General features: G+C 48.0%; 1 protein-coding gene across 1 annotated transcript in view; it reads left to right on the top strand.

Moving 5' to 3' along the window:
- Cacng2 (calcium voltage-gated channel auxiliary subunit gamma 2) overlaps positions 1–21,270 on the top strand; it is a 112,380-nt gene that overhangs the window by 39,408 nt on the left and 51,702 nt on the right. The window lies entirely within an intron of this gene.

The raw sequence follows: 21,270 nt of genomic DNA on the forward strand, positions 1-21,270 counted from the left end.
ACCAGTAGGTGCCGTGATAGCCGACAGCCTGCCCTTGAGTAGGACCCGTCTGCAGGCCCCTCCCCCAACACAAAATACATGGCCAGGTCCAGGCCCAGTGAGCCTCTCGAGAGCCTCGGGCACTCCACAGCCTGGAAGTGGATGAGGGGTTGAGAACTGTTTGTGCAAAGCCACAAAGGCTCCAGAACCACACCAGTTCTAACCAACTTCCCCAGGCCAGGAGCTTCTGGGCCAACTCCGCATTCCGGAACCAGAACCTCCACGCACTAGACAACAGCGGAGGAAACACACAAACCCACCATCTCCTTCTCCATCACTCCACTGTCCGGTTTTAGGCCAATCTTACTGTGTCCCATAAAATATAATATTTATGAAAACAAGAGCTCTGTACAGGCTTAAAAAATTACAAGCACAGAGTGTAAATCCAGTGTCCCAGCGCATCTAATTTAGAAAATGAAATCTTAAGATGAACTCTTGGATCCAGAGACACTGTTCCAAATGTGAGCCATTCTAGCCCCTGTGTACTGCAGCCTGGCGTCCAGAGCAGTGGCCACACCCCTTCTCTGCCCTAACGAAGTCCTCCAGAGCCAGGTGGCTCTTTTCCTTTGAGGCCTGAGCCTATACACCGCTAACTTTGCCCCCAAAACATCACCATGTCCAGCTTGGTCCCTCTTCTTCTCTGTCTTCCATGTCTAGAGCCCTGTGGTCTCCTTAAAAGACAAAAAGGCAAGATACCAACATGATCCTCCAGGGTTAAGCCACAGACCTTTCACACATGCACACAGTCATCTCAGCACAGTTGCAGCCAACAGCAGAAACTGCATCGCTCTCCCCAAGGAGACGACCTGCTCAGCATTGATTCTACCCTGGCACACATCCACATGCCAGGCGGTGCTCTGGGAACTGGAATGCAATGGGGGCAGAGAAAACAAAAGCCCTGGTCCTGGTGAAGGGCCCTTGTTCTTCTGGACAGCGGGGGGCAACCCATCAATCAGTGGAGCAAAATATAGGTTAGAGGGAGATAAGTGCACTGGAGAGGAATTCAACAGGAAGTGGCCAGGGTAGGCCAGGCAGAACTGTTGCCATATGAAGTGGGAGGCTTGGCAGGCCTGGGAAGAGCACAGAAGAAGGCAAGGAAGGGCCACACACAGAGCCCCAAGATGCAAGAAGGAGTTGGGTACATTGGAGGAAGTGAATGAGGCCCTGTCCCTGGAGCCCATGGGGGTGAAGGGACAGTGGGCACCAGGCTGGAAAGACTGCCTTTCACTCTGAGCATGCGTCCACTAGAAAAGACAGCAAGGAGAGGGGTCTTAATCTGGCTACTGGATGGAAAACGGGCCACAGTGCTGGAGTGGATGAGGAAACCCAGTTAGCAGACCAGTCAAGGGGCCAGAGGATGTGGCTTGGAATCCGGGAAGCCAAGCGGTGGTGAGAAGCAGTCAGATTCAGGCTCTGTGTTGCAGGTGAAGTGATATTTATGCTTTGGAAATGATCCCTCACAGTTTTGCGTTTGTTGAGTATTGGTCAGCTTTTCTGGTGCTGGGACAAAAATGCCTGATGGTGCCACTTGGAGGAGAGATCTATCTGGCTCATGGCTTCAGAAGTTTCAGTCCATGGTCAGCTGGCTCCAAGGCAGAACATTATGGCAGAAAGGTGTGACAGAGGAGAGCTGCTCACCCTGTGGCAGCCAGGAAACAGACAGCAGGGAAGAGCCAGAGAGGAAGGGGCCAGGCACCAGGTACAGTCCCCATGGTCACACCCCCTGACCCACCCAGACACACCCAGAAGGAGCTTTGCTAATCTCCTAGGTGGCTCTCACGATAATCAAGTTGACAGTCACGATGAATAGTTATTGTATTTTGGTTTTGTGAGCCTTGCGCTAGGGAATGAACTCAGGACCTGTGGAAGCCAGGCAAGTGTTCCACTACCGAGCTACACCACTAGTACCTGGATATAGTCGTTAGAGAGGACAGAAGTCAAAGTGACAAGTTTAAGTTTGGGGACCAGTTTAGTACATATCATCTGCAAACTTGCCAATGCATGGCCTTTTCTTTCCCTGGCTTGTTTCTAAGAATGAAAACTACAAGGGCCCAGCACAATTTTCTGGGAACATTCATTTCCTAATTTACATCAGTCCCCAGAAGTGATAAAATAGTCTATCTATTAGACTGCTCCATCCTATATGGCCCAAATGCCTTCAGTAGCCCTTGGTGTGAACCTAGCTAAAGAGATTCAAATCTCTTAAATAAACTGCATGCATTGGTAGCTCCATTCATTCATATATTCAACAAACACTACTGAGTGCCTACTATGTGCCAGCAACTATGGCCTTAGCTCTGGGCCAAAGCTACAAAGAGCAATAAAACCTATTTGATCTTACTCTGCAGAAACTGTGCCTAAGGAAAGGAGACAAACCTATAAACTGGCAAATTGCCACACAGAGGGCTAAGCGGTAGAACGGACTACGAACAGCTGTGGGGACACCCAGAAGCCAGCTAAGTGCTGGAGGAGTGGGGGAGGCTCCCCTACTTCACTGACTTAACCAGGACCTCAGGTGCAGGAGTAGCTAAGACCCCGAAGGCTAAATGCAGGTAACTCTAGTACAAACTAGAGCTCCTAGTGGCTTGGTTTTACAATGACCTATGAAGAAGCCAGTGAAAGAGCACTTAGCAAGGAATGTGAGGGCGATCTGGCTGCAACACCTGTCACCCCAGTGATCACCGAGGTTGACTCAGCTGATCTGGCTCCCCAAGTGGTGTCTCCTTCCTCCCTTGCCCCTTCCTCTGTGTCCCTTCCAAAGCTGTGCACTCAATCAAAGAAGATAACTTCCCCCCCATAGAGGAGAACCATTCCTTGGCCCCCTGCTAGAAAGGAATTCCAGTCCAAAGCCTGCTCGTGATTCACACAAACCCCATGGTAACATTTTTCACAGTCTCCAGCCCAGCCCCAGCCTTCTGCTCTCACCCAGCTCTCAGTCATGATGGACTTGGGTTTCTTCCCCTTTCTTTCTGCCCTTTTGCGCCTCTCAATCTTTTTCTGTTCTGGTTCTGCGCCACAAAGATCTCCACACATGCTCGGCAAAAACAGGGTCAGGATAGGGAAGAGCAGCAATGTGCTTCTCGCCACACGTGCTAATAGGATCTGAGACCCTGCTGCCCGGAACTGGACCGCCCAACATGCAAAAGAAACTTGACACTCTGAATGATGAAATTCTTGTCCTTAAAGATCACTGCGATGTCAGAACAAGGCTGAATGAAATTGGAACATGGTTATAATGCTAAACTTAAGCTGCATGGCTTACTGGAATGGTACATCTGGCTTTTGACTTCTGATTTTTTGAAAAGCATGGCTTTTTCCAGTCTCTCTGAATATATGTAACAGTGAGCACTGTCAGAATGCACTTCTTGTAAGTGTGGGTTTCAAAACTACTAGAAGAAAGGGAAATGTAGGAAATGCAGCAGGCCTAAACTCTCAGTACTCAGCAGAGAAGGAATGAAAAATGTTCCTCAGAGGGCAAGGCTGAGTCTTTTGAGAATGTGCAAAGCATCATTTATGTGAGGCCAGTGTGGATTTTGTCCACAGTTCTGGAAAGGAAGAAAGGTGCGCTATTTGTTCTGAAATGAATTAAATCTCTTTCATGGCCCCTACTCCAGCATACTTCTTAATAGAGTAGCAGGAAAAAAATCTAACATTTATTACGTGCTTCAGGGGCCTCTTTCTCTCCTTGCCAGGTGAGAATCTTAGAGATCTTGCAGTATCACATAGCTCCAGGAAAGGGCCTGTGGTCTGCAAGTCATCTCCTGCCCCATGCCCTCCTGGTCCTAAAGCTGGGCAGCTCCACAGCTTGGCCGCAGCAGCTGGCCCCGGGTGGGAGCCCAGGGTCCCACAGAGCCAGAGCGTTTTTTGAGTCTGCAGATGCCACCTCTGGCCTCTCCAGACCAGCTCCTCTCGCCCTCTCTTAGTCCCTGGAGCCCCTCTCATTTCAGAGACTGAGCTGTGCTGTCACCATAGCCGAGGCCGCGCACCACAGCCTCCAGTTCCCTGAGCAGCCGAGCAGGTGGCCCCAGGGAGGAGCAGTCCATATGGACGACTGATGACCAGGCCCCACCAGGGCAGCCCCAGGTCTGCTCCCAGCCACTGTCGCACTGCAGGTTCAGGCTGCTGGATGTTTCAATTTTTTCAAAAGAAGCCAAATATTCAAAGTTTTATGTGAAACCTCTTAATTTTTCAGTGTTAGCAATTCATCCAAATTAAAAAAAAAAAAAAAAACCAAGTGGGCCAGCTCTGTGCTTGCCAAAAAAAAAAAAATCTCTGGCCGCACACGGAACCCAGGCCCTCTAAGATGAAGACTCTTCTGATGCCCACACCTTCACACCTTGGCCCTGTGGCTCTAAAGCCGTTAACATGCTTCAGTGGGACGGGTACGCTAAGTAACTCCAGCATAAAGAACACCTAAATCTCCGTGGGCGACAGAACCGAGCACCTGCGGTGTGGTCGTGGCAGCTCCATGCAGAGATCTCGGAAATGTGGTCCTTTGAGTCCTGCAGGCAAAGGGACATTGACAGCACAGTTCCTACTATGAGAAGTCCAAGGACGCAGGATGCAGGGGTTGCTGTCTCAGGGAAGATGGGATATTTGTTCAGGGATTCTAAAAAGGGCTGAGGGTCAGCAAGAATGAGAGGAGATGAAGGGTGTTCTGGTATTAGGGGACAGAACCATTTGTAGGAAAAAAAAATAGAAAACATGTTGTTTGCAAGGTCTGAAGGAGGCCAGAAAAACTGCAGTGCAGAGAAGGAGGAGGGCAGGACATGGCAGGGCAGGGGACAGGCCAGCTTGGACAGGGCCTCAAGGCCATCCTGAGGCCACTGACCTTCATCCTGGGCTCTAAGGGTAGGAGGTGGCGACCATGGGAAATGGTAGGAGGGGACAACAGGGGTGGCCATTTAGAAAGTGAGTTAGAGGGGCATGCAGGTAGCATGGCCGAGGTGATACAAAGAAATCAGAGAGAAGCAGGTAGCTTCAAAATCCACTTAAGACTCAAAATGGATGCAACTTGAACTGGGGCCTCAGAGGAGGCGGGTGGCGTCCAGGATGACCGGCAGATTTCTGGCTTGTGTAGCTGGGAAGACTCATTTATCCAGTAAGTACTTACTGAGCATCTACTACAAGCCAGACTCTACTCCAGGAACAGGGGTTACAGATATGGACAAAAAAGACAATGTCCTCACCCTTGTGAAATTCACATCCTAGTGCAGAGAGACACAAGGAATGAAGTAAGAAAAACAGAATATGTTGCTGGGAGCCATGAACAAGTTATGTCTCGTGTGCACAAGACAGAAACACAGATTAACCCAAGTGGAGTCCTGTTAGGCACAAGGTCAGTGTGACCACACAGCCCAAGTGTCTCCGAGGCCAGCCCTGCCTGCTACATAGAGACGAGTGCTAAGAGAAAAGTAAGTCAGGAAAAGTGGGCTTCGCTTTCTGGGGAAAGGAAGCGTGTGATTTTATACAAGGTAAAGACCTTACTGGGGCCGGGGATTTAGCTCAGTGGTTCTGCCACCTGCCTCGCAAGCACAAGGACCCCAGTTTGATCCCTGATACAAAAAAAAAAAAAAAGACCTTATTGGCATTTGAATAAATACATTTGTAGGAAATGATGGAGCAAATAATATCTAAGGAATAATAAATAAATGACCGCTGTCTGGGGAAAAGCACCCTAGGTGAAGAGAGCTGGTGCAAAGGTCCTGAGGTGGGGACTTGCCTGATGTGTTTAGGGCGGCAGGGAAGGCAGGGTGGCTGGAGTGAAGCAAGCAAAGGAGGAAAGAGGTGATGAGACTAAAAGGGAGCAGGGTGAGGGGATAGGTCGCACTGCCCTGTGGAACCCCCCAAGGACACTAGCTTTGGCTCTGCACGAGCTGGGAGCCCCTAGAGGGTTTGGGGCAGAAGAGGCAGCTAGCCTGAGCCATGTGCCAGCAGCCAGAAGATGGGACCTGCCGCTTCCTGGGAGGCAGAAGGTTGGGGCAGGTGTCTGGCTGAGCACTTGTCCTGAGGCACACTGTCAGGTCGGGAAGACGCTGAGGTGAGGACAGGGTGACAATGAGAAGGCGGGCGCACTCCTGTAGGGCTTCGTAGGCCGTGGCAGGAAAGTTGTAGGTGTGAGCTGAGTTGATGTCAGGTTACACAGCCACCAGGGAAGCAGGGACAGAAAGAGTGGCAGCGGGGGGACCTGGAGGAGGTCTTGGCAGGAAGGGTGGGGTTATGATCGAGGTGGAGTTAGACAAAGGGGCAGATTTGGGACCAGACGTACTGGCGGATGGCATGCGGCAGGTATTAGGGGAAGGACCCTAAGCAAACGGGATACGACGGGGCCATACTGCAATGGTGAAGGGGAAATGGAAACTTCAATGACAGAGAAACTCTGTGGAGGCCAGGCGTGGTGGTACACACCTATAATCCCAAATCCTTGGGGATGCCGAGGCAGGATGCACAAGCCCAAAGCCAGGCTGGGTCACTTAGCAAGACCCTGTCTCAAAATTACAAAAAGCAGGGAAAGGAGGTGGGAGTGTAGCTTGCTTAGCAAAGCCCTGGGGTCCACCTCCAGCACTGAAAAACATAGTTGAGTTTTGCTACCAGGGATCAAACTCAGGACCTTGTGCTTGCGAGCCAGGCATGGTGCCATTGAGCTAAATCCCCAGCCTTCTTCTTCTTTTTTTTTTTTTTAAGAACAAATGTTGGCAAAGACTGGTGAGCTGGGATGGAGAGAAACCTAGGCACTGAGATAGAAGGCTGCAGAGGGAGCTCGAGAAAGGTTGGGGATCAAGAGGGAAAGAACCGCATGTTCCCAGTGTAGACATGTTTGTGGCCTCTGAGTCGGGTGGGGCTGGGGCACACTGGCTGACAGGCAGGTGGTGGCCGGAATTGTCAGCAGAAACCTAGTGAAGGAGGGTCACTTATGTCACGGGGCCAAGAGCAATGGGCATTCAGGACCCACCACAGTGAAAAGGGTATTTATTTCCCTGATAGGGAATCAGTGATGCGTGGCTTTATTTTTTTCTGTTGCTTGATTAGGAAATCAGAGGCTCTGTTTTTTAAAGTTTTTATTTACGTTTCATTTGGGGCCTCTCCCACACTCACCACAAGTTGATGGAGTTATTTTTTAAAAGGTTGAGTTTAGGGCTGGGGATTTAGCTCAGAGGTTTCGCCACCTGCTGTGCAAGCCCAAGGACCCGAGTTCCATCCCCGGTATGAAAAAAAAAAAAAGATCTCACTTTCACCCGAGAGTCATTCATTTATCCAATAATATCTTTTTAAGTCCATTTTGTGCCTGAGAAGCCTAAGTTCTGGGGACAGAGAGGAAAGCAAAAGTAAACTAGGCTCCTGTGTTCATAGAGCTTACACACACACACACACACACACACACACACACACACAAAACTACAGACTATGCTAAGAGTTATGATGGAAATACACAGAGTCAGGAGAGTATGTCACTGGAGGCTTAACCAGCCTGGAGGAAGACAGATGGATGGTGCGATGATTAAGTGAAAGGTAAAGAATGAAAGAGCGGTCATGGCTGAGGTGACAGCATGTGCAAAGGTCCTGAGGCAGGGGAGCAAGTTGGGATCATTAAGGACCAAGAAGAAAGCCAAAGTAGTTGGGGAGGAAACCTGGAATTGATATAAGCAGATCTGCATTTTAAATGATCCCTCTGGTTACAGTGTAGTTACTGAGATGAGAAGAAACAAGAGTGATTGAGGGGGGAGCTAGGAAGGAGGCCATGATTGCTGTCCAGGTGAGAGATGAAAGTGGCCTGGAGTAGGATGATGAGCAGAGAGGGTGAGAAGAAGAAAGCTTCAAGAGGCAGATCAATGGCCTGAGTGCAGCTACGCAGGGGATGGACTCCACAAGATTTTCAAAACAAGATATGCTTGGTCGCTGGACTTATTGATCATTTGGAATATGGCTAATCCACAAGCAACAGTACCCTCCACACCTGCTGTGGATGGACAGCAACCTGATGGCTTGAATAGTGTCACTGCCTAGCTACATGTGGTGGTGCACACCTGTAATGGTAGCTGCTTGGGAGGCTGAGGCAGGAGAATCTCAAGTTTGAGGCCAGCCTGGACGACTTAGACCCTGACTCACAATACAAAAGAAATCAATAATATAAATGGCTGGGGATGTAGCTCAGTGGTAGAGCACCCATGAGTTCAAACCCCAGTCCTGAAAAAAAGAGAGTTATCATTGCCTGCCCACTGTAATAATATCACTACCACCAGGACTATGAGGAAAATATAAAAGAGAGGTCCTTCCTTGTCCTCAGGAGGCACGACTCGGCTCATTCAAACATCCTCTCCTTTATCTGTTATTAGGGTGAGAAAGTTCATAATGTACGAGACAGCGTGGGAGCCCAGAGGCGACAGCGCAGATGGGTGCTACTGGGGAGGGTGGGCTGGAGGAGGAAAAGGTGGGGAGCTAGGATGTCCCCGGGGCTGACAAAGACAGCAAAGCTCCAGGACCGGTGAGGGCTGGCTGCAGCCCAAAGGGCCTGTTGGGGGGAAAGAAAATGGCCCCTATTTATTCCAGGTTGAGTTTTACATTTTATTCATAGAGAAGAGGCAAGCGCCTGTTCAACTTTACAGACTAAAATATGCCTCTCGTGGGATTTTTATAAACAAATATAACCAATTGCAAAGCAATTTTTGTGCAGCTACAGATAAAACTTGGCCGTGAAGCTGCTGATTGCAGCCGCGATTGTGTTCTTATCTGGCTGGCACCAAAGGCCTGGTGCTAAATTTTAATTCCAGCGAACTCTGATTTCTAGGATTGACATCACGATGTCAAACTTGAGTTAGAACACAGATAAATTCAAGGGAAGGGGCAAGCTTCATCCAATCGTTTTCAACCATACCTATAAAGTAGATATTTCTCTCTCAAAGAGGGAAAAGTAGAGAGTGAGGAGAAAATGAAATGCATATATAACCATGGAAAGATACTTCCCAGATGTGGGAGGCTGTTCAGTCATTTCACACAATTTTTTTTTTTTAACCAAATCAAAGCAAGAGTTTTGATAGCTTTTTAGGTAGAGGAGCCTGGAAATGATTTTAAATGTGGAAGTTTATGTCTATCCCTGTCTTCCTTTGTTTCTGCTTCAAACTTTGATTTCAACCTAATGTTGCTAAAGCAGTAGCATAAATTAATGGGAGGGGTATATCCAAAAGTATTGACTCTAGGCAGGAAATTTTATACTGAGATTTGTTTTGGCTTGTTTTGTGCTGGAATACACATTGTTGTTATAATGTTTCTTTGCACATTTATTTGTGGAAATCAGAATTGAAGAATAGGAGGTTGCAAGAGCAAAAGGAAAAACCCTTTCTGTGCTTTTCCTATTATGAGATCCCTGTAGCTTTAGAGATACAATGTCTTCATAAAGTGATTTAGCGTCCATAAATGCCAATTGACATGCATTATCCACTGCCATCAAGGAAGAGAACATATTCTCCATCTTTTCCTTCCCAATAAGTAAACTTTCAAAACAATTGTAACAATACATCAACTTCCATTTCTATAGCAACTTTCACTAGAAGATTTCTCCATTGTTTTGCAAATAGCAATTAATTAACCCCCCAGCACCCCAAAGAGGAATCTAAGAGATGTGGGTGATGCTGACTCACTCGCTGTCACCTCTGGGATTGATGCGCAGCTGCTGTTTAAAAACTGGAGAGCACATAGAATTCAGAATTTTAGAACATGATTGAAGTACTTAGGGTTCTGAGATGCAGCAGATAATTGATGTGATGCAGGCTTCCATCTTGGCATGTAAATGTGGTAGGGAGGAACGAGAGCAAGATCCTGTTTTCTATGTCATCGGCCATCACAGACTTATCCCATAGCATGACACAATTCTTCTGGGCTCATCATCCTACAGATGACCCCATTACCAAGTAATTTTGCCTTAAGGAATGTAACCACATGTTTTTAACAAACGCATGTATAGAGGACTTATTATTTCCCAAGCATCATTAAGTGCTTAGTAATTCATCTGATCCTCACTGGAACTCTTTCTTGGGATTATTAGTATCATTATCACTATTATCATTGTCATTATTATTATTATCATTATTATTTGCATTTTACAAGTGAGAAACTGAGGCACACAATTTTAAGAAATTTGCACAATCACCAATCTCTCGAGGTTGGTGTTGCCTGGTAAAAACATGAATGCTTAAAAATCAGCACATTCGCTCAAGTTGGTTACGATTGTCTCCCTTTTCCACCTGCTAGAATGCTAGAATCGTTACCAGGAGCAGAGAGCCAGAAGCAAGGAACCATTTGAAAAGAAGTGCCCCAGCCTGACTCGGGTTTGCTTCAGCACCTTGGAGAAGGACTTCTGGTTGCTAGTCTCAGCCTCTGGGAGGCCCGAGGTCCCTTAAAGTGGGATGGGCCTGGGGACAGGCAGAAGCCCAGCCAACAGGAGTTTCTTCCACTTCATCCTCTTACGAAGATGACTTTAGGACTAAGAAATGGGTGTAGGATTTTCGGGTTGGCTTGAGGCCATGACCTCTGTTAATCCCATTCTTGGGCCACTCAGATGTCTTGAGTTTAAAGGCTGGTGAATCTCATACATAATATTTAGTTTTCCCCCTGCATATGGATGTGCTTCTCTCTTATTATTTTTCTCACATCCCTGGCAGAAGATGATTTTCCAGGGTGATTAGGTTTCACCCAGGGACGACTGATGTCCTCTCAGTTTGCCCTGTCAGAGAGGCTGTGGAGGGCATGGAGCAGAGCCAGAATCTGAGTTCAGGCTGCTTGAGAATTCCCCTAACTCTGCTCCTTTCCAGGAGAGACCTTGGCCAAGGTACTCAACTACAGTTCAGATCCAGCTTTTAAAAATCTGTAAAATGGGGCTAACAATGGTAACTGAATTATGAGATTGTTCTATGGCTTAAATAAAGTGATATGATTAGATGTCATACGCTATCACAGGAAATATAGGGGAAGTGGGGACGTCCCTTTCTGAACAATGAGATTCATCATCTACCTGGTGCACTTTCTCCTTGGCGTCAGCTGTCAGGGAGCTTTGGGCCAAAGTCTTCATGTAACATCAGCAACTCCACAGGACACTACAGTCTGGGCTTTGAGGTCTCTTTACTCCTCCCATGGTCTTGACCTTCTCCTCTGATTGACATATGGTTTGATCCTGATTCTGTGATGTTATCGTCTGTGTTATTTCAGGTCACCGTGTGCAATGGGTGGATAGGTATAGATCACTGGACTACAAGTCCTAAGTGAGGAACATTTCTGTCTCTTTTGTTTGCTGCTATGCTGCAAAAGGCTAGTATGGTACAAGATATATAGCAAGAGTTTAGGAAATATTTAGTAAAGTTTAAATGATAGATGGTAGACAGACAGGTAGATGGATAGATTGATAGACATAGACAGGTGGATGGATAGAGAGGAGACAGAGAAAGAAAGAAGGGAGGTAGGGAAGGAAGGAGGGAGAAAGAAAGGGAGGGGAGGAAGGAAGGAAGGAAGGAGGGAGGGAGGGAGGGAGGGAGGGAGGGAGGCCTCCCTTGCTAATTCCTTGCTATCTCCTGACCACACAACCAGTCACAGCTTGCTTTGCAAAGAGCACAGGGGACCAGTTCTCACTTTTACACCTGTCCATAACTGATGCACAGAAGAAACCCTTTGCTTGGATTCACTGCCCTCATGAACCCCGTGGTTTTGCACTGGTGCTGCATTGGTTAGCTGCCGCTGCTTCCCTAACTGCCCATGATCACAGCCCCAGCAGAAGTTTCACGATGACGCCTCTCCTCCCAGCGCAGTGTGTCTTCGCCCTGCTGTCTAAGGACAGAGATGAGGAATCAGAGTAGGAAGCTGGCTAGGAAAATTGCTCATTATCAAGGTAACCAATCTTGCCATCTCAGCTTGTACAGGCCCCTTTCCTAAAAAGCTAACAGGGTTTTAGGGATGAAGTAGAAACAACAGTAGTAAAATTAGTCCCCACAAAAGCATATGCCCTTCTGACTCAGAGACCAGGGTGTGGGTGGGGCTGTGCCTTGTCCCGACTGGGAGGTTCCCCTGGGAAGGGCTAGATCCTTCCTTGTGACACAGGCAAGGGATCCAAGGCTGCTAGGGACTTGGGACAAATTACTAGGCAGTAAGAATGCACTGAGGAGCAGAGCGGGGAGAGACTTGGTAGAATCCCCATCAAGAGCAGAGGAGAGCACAGAGCCTTCCCACCATTCCCGGCTGAACTCAATGCCAAGTCCAGTTACATTTATTGAGTGCTTACTATGTGCTGGAACCAGAAAACTGCTGAACGCATGTGATCCCCGGGCATCTGATTTTAGGAGGACAGAACCAGAAAAGATGCTCCCACCTGTCCCTTGTCTTTCCTTCCTCTGCCCAGGCTGTTACCTCGGTCTGAAGATTTTAACACCCTCCCAAATTGGAATCAGCCTCCCTTCTGATTTTTGGAAGGGATCCAGTCCACCGTCTTTTCTCTCCCAGCAGGAATCACACAAACAGCAATTCCAGCCAGGCAGGGAACGCTAGTCTCTCTCCCCCTTCAGGAAACTTCCCAGCTCTGCTCTGGTTATAAGAATCTTGCATTTGAAGTCTCCCTGGGACTAAGCACACATGTCTGATGCCTCCAAAGATTAAGGCAATGAAATAAAAATTCATTTTTGAGACATAAACTATAAATGGCCAGGATTTTCCACAGCAACATTGGCACTCTGGTGGAGGCACGGCAGCTCTCCAGTTGACAGTAATTTGCTGCACTGAGCCAGGCAGTCCTGATGCTGTTTAATAGACAAGACATCATCAGATACCACATCTGAATTCTGCTCACATTATTAGAATGAAAAGGGTAATGCAATTCAATTGCCTGGAGAACCGTCATACACACAGACATAAACAGAGCTGGCCAGAGGCAAAACTGCTTAGCAAGTGAAGTTTGTCTATGAGGCTCCTCCTTCGGCCTCCCAGCTGGGTGGTCCCTTTCACAGGAAGCCAGTGGGAGTTCAAACCAGTGGGTGGCCCCTCCCAAGACAGTGTGCTTTTTAAATGTACTGTCTAGTTCAATAACGAGGGGATTAAAAATTCACACCTACCAAACATCTACCATGGACCAGATGCATTTTCACAAACACCGTTAGTTGTGACTTATAAATCCCCTTGCGCATTCATTCTGAAAGTGTATAATGACTGTCTACACAGAGCCAGACACAGGTCTGGGTCCTGGAAATCAGCAGAGATCAAAAAGGCAAAGAGCCCTGTAGACTAATGAGGAGAAAACGGCAATAAACAAGCAATTGTATAAAGATTTGTCAGGTAGATATAAGTTGTCAGCAAAAAATAAAGCAGAGAGAGGGGACAGAGAGTGACAGAAAGGGAGTACCATATAAGATAGGGTGGCCAGGGAGGGCCTCTCAGAGCACCAAGGAAAATGAGTGAGCCAGCCAGGGAGAAAGCATTCCAGGCTGGAGGAACAGCAAGTGCAAAGGTCCTGAGAGTGCTTGGTGTGTTTCAAGAGTGAGGGGGTGGGGGATGGAGGAGAAGGAACAAAGAAGGGGCCTGACATCAAGTGCTTGTGGGCCAGGTGAGGGAGGACTCCACATAGTGCACTGAGGGATGCCAGCAAAGAAGTGGCCTTTGCTGATGGGTTTCAGAAGCAGTGTTGCTAACTACTCAGGTGCCCCCTCTACATTGGGGATCATGACGCCATCCCCCAGGTAAGGAAACCAAGGTGCAGAAATGGAATGCAATTACCTGAGGTCGATGGAGCTCTATGAGATGGCCATTGGTGAGACTTTGCTTCCTTTCCTCTACCAAGGGACTTCTCTCCAAAAGAGTTTCACTCCCTAGAGAGCAGGAAACGCCATTCCTGGAGGCAGGAGATCAGCCTGGATCGGGAGGTGGGTGGTGTTCCAGCCTTGCACTGGAAGGGCTCCACCAAGGTGAATAGGAAGAGTCAGCGCTTAGCCGGTCTGCCTAGGACAGTAGCGCAGCCTTCTAACCCGTCCCACTAGACCTGCAACTGTTCTCACAGCAGCACCAAGGAACTGCTGTTGTCATTCCCATCCTGTGTATGGGGAAACAGGCTGGTCCACATGACAGAGCTGGGATTCGCCCCCTAGCTGTCAGGCTCTAGAGTTCCTCTTTCCTCATGGACATGGCACTTGTTCCTCTCTGAGAAGACGTTTGCCCTTGAGATTGTGCTGAGCTTGGGGCTTGGAGCCTGAAGCTCATGTGACTGATCCCCATTTACACTGAGTCCCACAGACATGAACCTGAGGACACTGGAGGGTGACCATCCGTGCAGCAGCTGAGTGGCTGCCTCAGAAGGACAGTGACAGGGTTTCCCACCCAGGGTGGAAGGCAGATGAGCTGGCCCCAGGCTTCCCATCCATCTCTGAGGAGCTGAGAGTTCTGTCGCTGTGTACCCCCTCTTGTCCATCCCAGGGCACCAGCCTTGGCCAATAATGAAACCACAGCTGCCAACTCCCAATTGTGTGTGATGGATGGCAGAGTTCCGTCCCTCCCAGTTGTGAGAGGAAAAGTAATTCGAGATACCGGCTTCTAGGGGAGGACAGGATAGGAACAGGAGAGAGGCTGGGGCAGGAGGAGCGGGCAGAAGGGGTGTGGTCCCCCAAAGATAAACTGAACCCTTCCAGGAAGAAAGGAAGGTGGCGTGTGCCCCCAGGGGACAGAGCGAAATGGTGGAATACAAATTTTCACAATACCACAGGCTCAGCCTCCATGTCCCGCCCTGTAGCTCTCACCCTTCCCTTGGCCCTCAAAGCCTCCTCCTCCTAACTCACTTGCCTCAGTGGCGCTTGCTCAGTTCTCGGAGCAACACTGCCCAGCTCTGGTAGAATCAGCCTAACCTCACTGTATGGCCCACTCAGGAAATACAAATAAACAACAATAACAACAGCATCTTCTCCTTACTCACCTTTATTTTTATGCACTTTCTCACTCAATTTAGCATCAAAATGGCCCTGCAAGATGGCATCATTATTTTCATTTTATGAGCTATCCTGAGCTCACAGTCACAGAGTTGAGCAGCTCGGCGGCCAGGCCCTGGAGCTACCTGACTCGGAAGCCCAGGCTTCCACCACCTCCCACCCCCACTAAGCTACTGGAGGGCTGGCGTGTTTGTTCATTCACTTTCTCATCCTCAGCACCCAGTTGGTGCTTAGTAAATATTGATGGTGATGACTCATGGATGAAGAGCTGGACGAGAACCATGTTATGCTGAATGGAAACTATAAATACGCTCACACGCACTTCATTGTCAGAGACGGTGCCGACAGCTCTTGAGAACCGTTATTCATTCAGCAAATTCTAAAAGTGCTTATTGGAAATCCACTGTGTGCTGAGCAGGATGTGAGGTGCTGTGGATCTCATGGGGAGCAAAGCTACCTGATCCCTAACCTTGAGGAGCTCATAAAATTGAGGAGGAGAAAGACCAAAGACAAAAACAGTAATGTTCAAAGGAGGAGACAGCTGCAAATTAAAAATTGCATGATGGGGCTGCAGTGGTAGAGCACATGTTCAGCATGAGTGGGACCCTGGGTTCCAGCCCCAGCACCAAAGCAAAAACAAAGTGACGAAGGTCAAGTGTAGGATGCTAAGGAGAACGGGTGATTAGACAGTGAGGGCAAGGAACAGTCTTTGAGAAAGATATGGAAGGGATAATCAAAAATATGGTGTGTGTTTAAATAAAACAAATTTATTACAGTAAGACACATTGCCATCAATCCCCTTCCAATCACTCCCTCTGACTTTGAACACACTTATTCCATCGTTCATGCCCCTTTCTGAAGCAGTTCATGAATGTCTTTACAAGATGTGATCAAAAATACAGTCAGTAGGGCTGGGGATTTAGCTCAGTGGTTCCGTAGCCTGCCTCACAAACGCAAGGACCCAAGTTCAATCCCCAGTACCAAAAACAAAACAAAACAAAAATACAGTGAGTGCTGCTACCAGATGCCATTCAATAGAAAGGCAAACTTGTAAAAACATGACCACCTTTCCTCACCCACCTTACTCACGTGATCTGGCACTGTGCAACTTCTGGCTCTCTCCAAAGTCAAAACAACCGTGAAAGGTAAATGTTTTGAGTCAACTGAGGACTCTGAAGCAGCCACAACAGCACGACTAAAGACACTCGGGAAAGAGGACTTGCAGAAAGCAGCAAGAATGATGGGATAAGTATGTTCATAGCAAGGGAGAACATTCTGAGGGAGATTAATGGGAGCAGTCTTTTTAATAATTTTTTAATTTAAGCATTCACCATATTTTTCAATCACATCTTGTATTTAAGGTTGAGTTGAGATCATTGGGGCAAAAAATGGGAGGACGTGTTCTAAGCAGAAAGAATTGCATATTCTCTAGAGCCTTCTAGAAATTACTGTAAGACCAGTGTGGGATTAGAGCAAAGTGTAGGGTGGACAGAAAGAGAGGAACTAGAGAGGAGGCAGGGGCCAGAGCACAGGGAGCATTGTGGACCTCGCTACATGTTACATGTTTGGGGTTCTAGCAAACAGGATGGGAAACCTTTGAAGGGTAGGAAGTAGGGAAATGACCTTCTTCAATCTTCTGCTCAGCAGGCCCTGGGAAATCATGAAGGAAGCAAGAGGAGGCAGAGAGGCAGGGTAGGAGGCCCCCATGGTGGTCCAAATGGGAGCCACTCGGACCGAGGGTTGTGACAAGCAATGGAGGCATTTGCAGTCTCTTTGGAAGCAGGATATCAGGTGCAGAAAGTGAAGTGACATAGCTCAGGAACATCCATAAATGGATGCTGGAAAGGCTACATGGACTTAGGGAACACATGAGAATCTCATCCACCATCCATCTTTCCTGAAGTGGTTTTATGCAGGTCACCAACCCTCTGGAGTCGTGGTTTCCTCATCTGGAAAATGCATAAAAGAAAACTGGCCTTCTCAGGCCTGTGGTTATTAAACAGACAAGGCATGTGGACAGTGTGACATACAGTGACCCTCCCCTAACAAGCCAACATCCCTTTGTCACCTCCAGATACCAGCAGTCTGACATTCCCTCTGTGTTCCTGACCACTGGGCTCTCCCGCCTCAGGAAACATCTTAAAAGGAAATGAACGCATGCCAGAGAGAAAATACAGAATGACCTACAACAGCCTGCCGACCTGACTAATACCTGTCACTGACCACAGCCTCACGTCACATTAATGTTAACTCAATTACTGTCCCTGGGCACCTGCAGCCACAAAACCTCTCCCGTGAGTCCCCACTGTAGTCCTGAGAAACCTGGGACACAAGTCAATTTCTTGGCCCTAATGAGAGCTTTTCTCCACCTGACAGTAGCTATGGAGCATGTGCTAAGTGCAGCCTTAAGGCCACCCAGGCTGCCACCCAAGACAGAGGTCCCTGCCCAGCCAGGAGGTGCCACATGGGCTCTGGTACCACAGCCTCACATGGCAGATGTTGCAGCCTTCAACGCTGGCCCAATTATGATGTTAACACCCTGTACGTTAATCCCTGGCACCTCAATGCCAGCCAGTTTCCACTCTGCTCTCAGCTTTAATAACAAAATCCTCTGGGGGGATCAAGGAAGGGTCTTGGGAATGCCACACTTTTAAATGCTCACAGTCAAAGCCCAATGTCTCCCCTGCACCACATTCGAGGCCTAGGATCTTCACATGTTTTAGCAGCATGAACAGCTTACCTGAGTCAACACTGGGCAGCCAGGAAAGATTGTTATTGTAACTGAGACCCAGAATATTAAATGTCTTACTCAAGGAAATAAAACACATTTGCAGGAGCTCCTTGAATACAAATTTGTTTCCCTGCTAGCCAGGGCTTTGGAACTTGTTAGTAAGTGGTAAGCTCCAAGAGAGTAGGGAGATGGCACGGTATCTGGCATACAATAATGCTTTGGGCAGGAATGACTAGTCCTGATTCAAACTCAATATCACATCCGTGATCTGAAGCCCAACGCCCCATGTCTGAAAGTAGAATATTCACTCTGCACTGTCAGGGACAAAGTTGTTTAACACCTGCCTCCTCACCATCCAGAACACTCCTGAGCCCCCTTTTCCTGCCTAGCTGTGGGTCCCAAAGGAGCCTGGCCTACTGCACATCCTGGGGACCTTCCTCAAGGTGGCTGAGTCTGTGAGCAATATGGGAGATGCAGGTGTGAACCCATCAGTGGTGCTCTGCTGGCAGGAGGAGGAGAGGCTTGGAAAGTATGTTCTGAGCAGAATGAAGCACTGTGCACCATCCTGTGGGTTGTGAAGAAGAAGGCAGAGGAGTCGAATGAGAGGAGAAGGGAGAGAGGCAAAGCTCAGACGAGGCACTTGTGGGCCACCTTTCTTGTCTTTATTGCAAAGGCAGTGGGAAGCCATTGGAGGGCTTGAGAGGTTAGGGGCAGCCAGACAATGAACAGACTGGACAGCAACATGGGCTGCGGGAAGAAGCCCACCACTGGCTCCAGGAAAGAAGATGGCTGTGTAGACCAAGGAGGCAGCAGCCAAGCTGAAGGGGATGGATTTGAAAGACAGTAGGACCTAATGGGTGCACACAGGGATGAAGGAAAGGAGTCGCAGAGTCCAGACTCCCACACCCGGAGATGGGGTAGGCAGAAGATCCCAGAAGAGAACTACTTTGGGGATGGGGGCATCGTGGTATGAATCACAAACCTGGGATTTAGAGGCCTGGTTTTCAATGGCTTGGAGTCATCTAAATGGGACATCCTGGGGAAAGGTCAGATCGGCATCGTGATATGGGAGTCACTGACCTGAGGAGGGTACATGACGCTGTGGACATGGGATTCTTAGGGACAGCTTAACTGAAGGTGACAGGCCCTGATTTACTTGAGTGTTCTCCCACTGCTGGACACTTGGGTCGTTCCTGTCTTTCAGCCTTATAAAATGACTCGGTAATAGGCATCTTTGTTTTAACATATAGCTTTTTCCATATTCTAAGTTAATTTTCTAAGTAGCCTGCATTGTTAACATAGTTAGCAATGAACATCTGCTATGAGAATGAATAGATCGTGCTCATTCTTCCCAAAATGAAATAGAAACTTTTTTTATTGCCTATTATTCGTGGCAGCCTAGGTAGCTGCTGTCTTTAATAGCTGGGTGATTTATTAACTCTTCCATCACTGGCCAAAGGACCTCCTCACTTCTGAATTCTAGTGGCTGATCTTAGAGACATTCATTCTAATCTTGTCCTTCAGAAGTCTGATACTTTAGGATATATACACAGATGAAGAACAACAGTCTTCCCATGATAAAGATTTGGAACTTGGGAGCTAGGACTGTTTTGTATTTCTTGAATTCCCCTCAGAGCCTAGCAAAACCCTGCATGAGATCTATGTCCAGTGAGTGTTGCAGATTAACTGACTAATTTACTAGGCAAGAGAAGAGTAAGCCATGAAACCCCTGCTACAAACCAAGATGATTTTGGAAGCTTCAAATACAAAGTCTACTTCAACCCTCCAAAAAACTTCTATCCCCGCTTTGCCAAGGTATCAGGGAAATGATATCTGATATAACAACTACACTCCCAGCCCAGAGGCTCAATATATACATGGTTATTTCTCACTTTATGCAAAGGAGGGAGCTCTCCTCCGAGCATTGGTTCAAGGACATGTGCCTTCCATTTATCACACAGCTTCTGAGGTCACCATGATTCCCTGCCCCAACCAGGAAGGGAAAAAGAGCATGGTGGGTCATCCAGAAGAGGTTCTCACAAGCTGGGCTGCGACATGCACACATTTCATTCATCACATCCCACTGGCCAGAACGCAGCCATGTGTCAGACCTAACTACAAGGAGACTTGAGGGATGTAGCCAGGCAGAGCGCTAGACCACAAGGGAAACAGGTTGTGTGACTCATAGTATCTCTGCCTCTTGGAAGTAGAAACCAAAGCCAAGGTGTTAAGTAACTTACCTGCTGTTGCTCAGCACATACACAGCAGGTTCAGGATTCACCCCAAATCTGTCTAACTCAAAGTCTCTGGTTGTTTCCCACTAAATCCTACCGACTGGCAACAATCATGGGGATCCTGTGATTCTGGGACCTCTGAGATGCACCTCTCTGAATGACCTTGGCAATTGTTTACTTTCACTTAAGTAAAAGTGGCAGGTCCTCCGTGGACCAAGATACATTCTGTTTCTCCCACCATGCTCCTGCATACTCCTTTAAGGAGTGGCTCAGCTCACTGATATGCCCTGCACTAGGTAGGCACATACTCCTATTCTAAAGTCTACGCCTTATAAACCTGACATACTCAGATGCTATGGCTTTTATTGTGAGTAAATTAAAGCTCTTAAAATGTCAGAATGTTTTTGTTTCATTTGACATTCTCACCATAGGTCAAGCTGTCTCCAAAACAGACATATCTAAGCAGCTGTCTAGCCATATCACTCAGTTTTGGGGAACGTAGAATGCACAGGAGTGTGCTGATCCTGGGGACCCCGAGCACTGGTCCCTCTGTTAGGATCCATTCCCATACAAGCTGATTACATTCCTTCTCTATAGTATGACTCTAGGCTTGGAAAACCCAAAGGGATTTGGGGAGACCGTTGGCTCTTGCTTTGTAAGCACAGTCCATAGAATCTTAAAGTTGGAGACAACACCAACCTTAGTAATAACAACAGCCATTGCCCTCCATGACAGCCTGCATTCAACAGCTATCCACTATGCCCTGAACACTGTTATGAAGCAAAAGTTACAACTGTGCAAAAATAAGGGCCCAGACCTCATGGAGCTGGCATTTTAATGGGGGAAGGAGCAAACACACAAGTAAGCATCCAATGTGTCAGGGGTTAGGGGTGCATGAGACAGGGAAAGGAAGACCAGGTGATGTGGAGTGATAGGGCAGGGAATTGTTAGCTCAGCAGGGGGAGTAGTGGGGTCCCTGTGACAGTGAGCAAAGACCTGGGAGCTTGTGAGAGTCCAGGTAGAGGAAATAGTTCATGAAGAGGCTTGAAAGGAAAATGCACTTGGCAGAAACAGCAAGTAGACTGGGTGAACTGGAGGACTGAGGGAGGACAGGTGACTAAGAGAACCAGGATGGGGACAGATTGGTAGGGTCTTGTAGTCCCTGCTAAGAATACTGGACTTTCCTTAGACTCCAGTGAGGAACCTTGAAGGGTGAGTACAGCTTGAGAAGAGAAGAGATTTGTGGGTGGGATTATGGACACTCCACCATGTCAGGTCCTGAGGAGCCCTCAAGAGGCTGGGAAGAGGGAGCCATAGAGGGAAG

This window comes from Heterocephalus glaber, unplaced genomic scaffold (assembly GCF_053883595.1).
Source record: "Heterocephalus glaber isolate CG9 unplaced genomic scaffold, H.glaber_assembly_v1.0 deba00001444, whole genome shotgun sequence".
NCBI classification, from domain to species: domain Eukaryota; kingdom Metazoa; phylum Chordata; class Mammalia; order Rodentia; family Bathyergidae; genus Heterocephalus; species Heterocephalus glaber.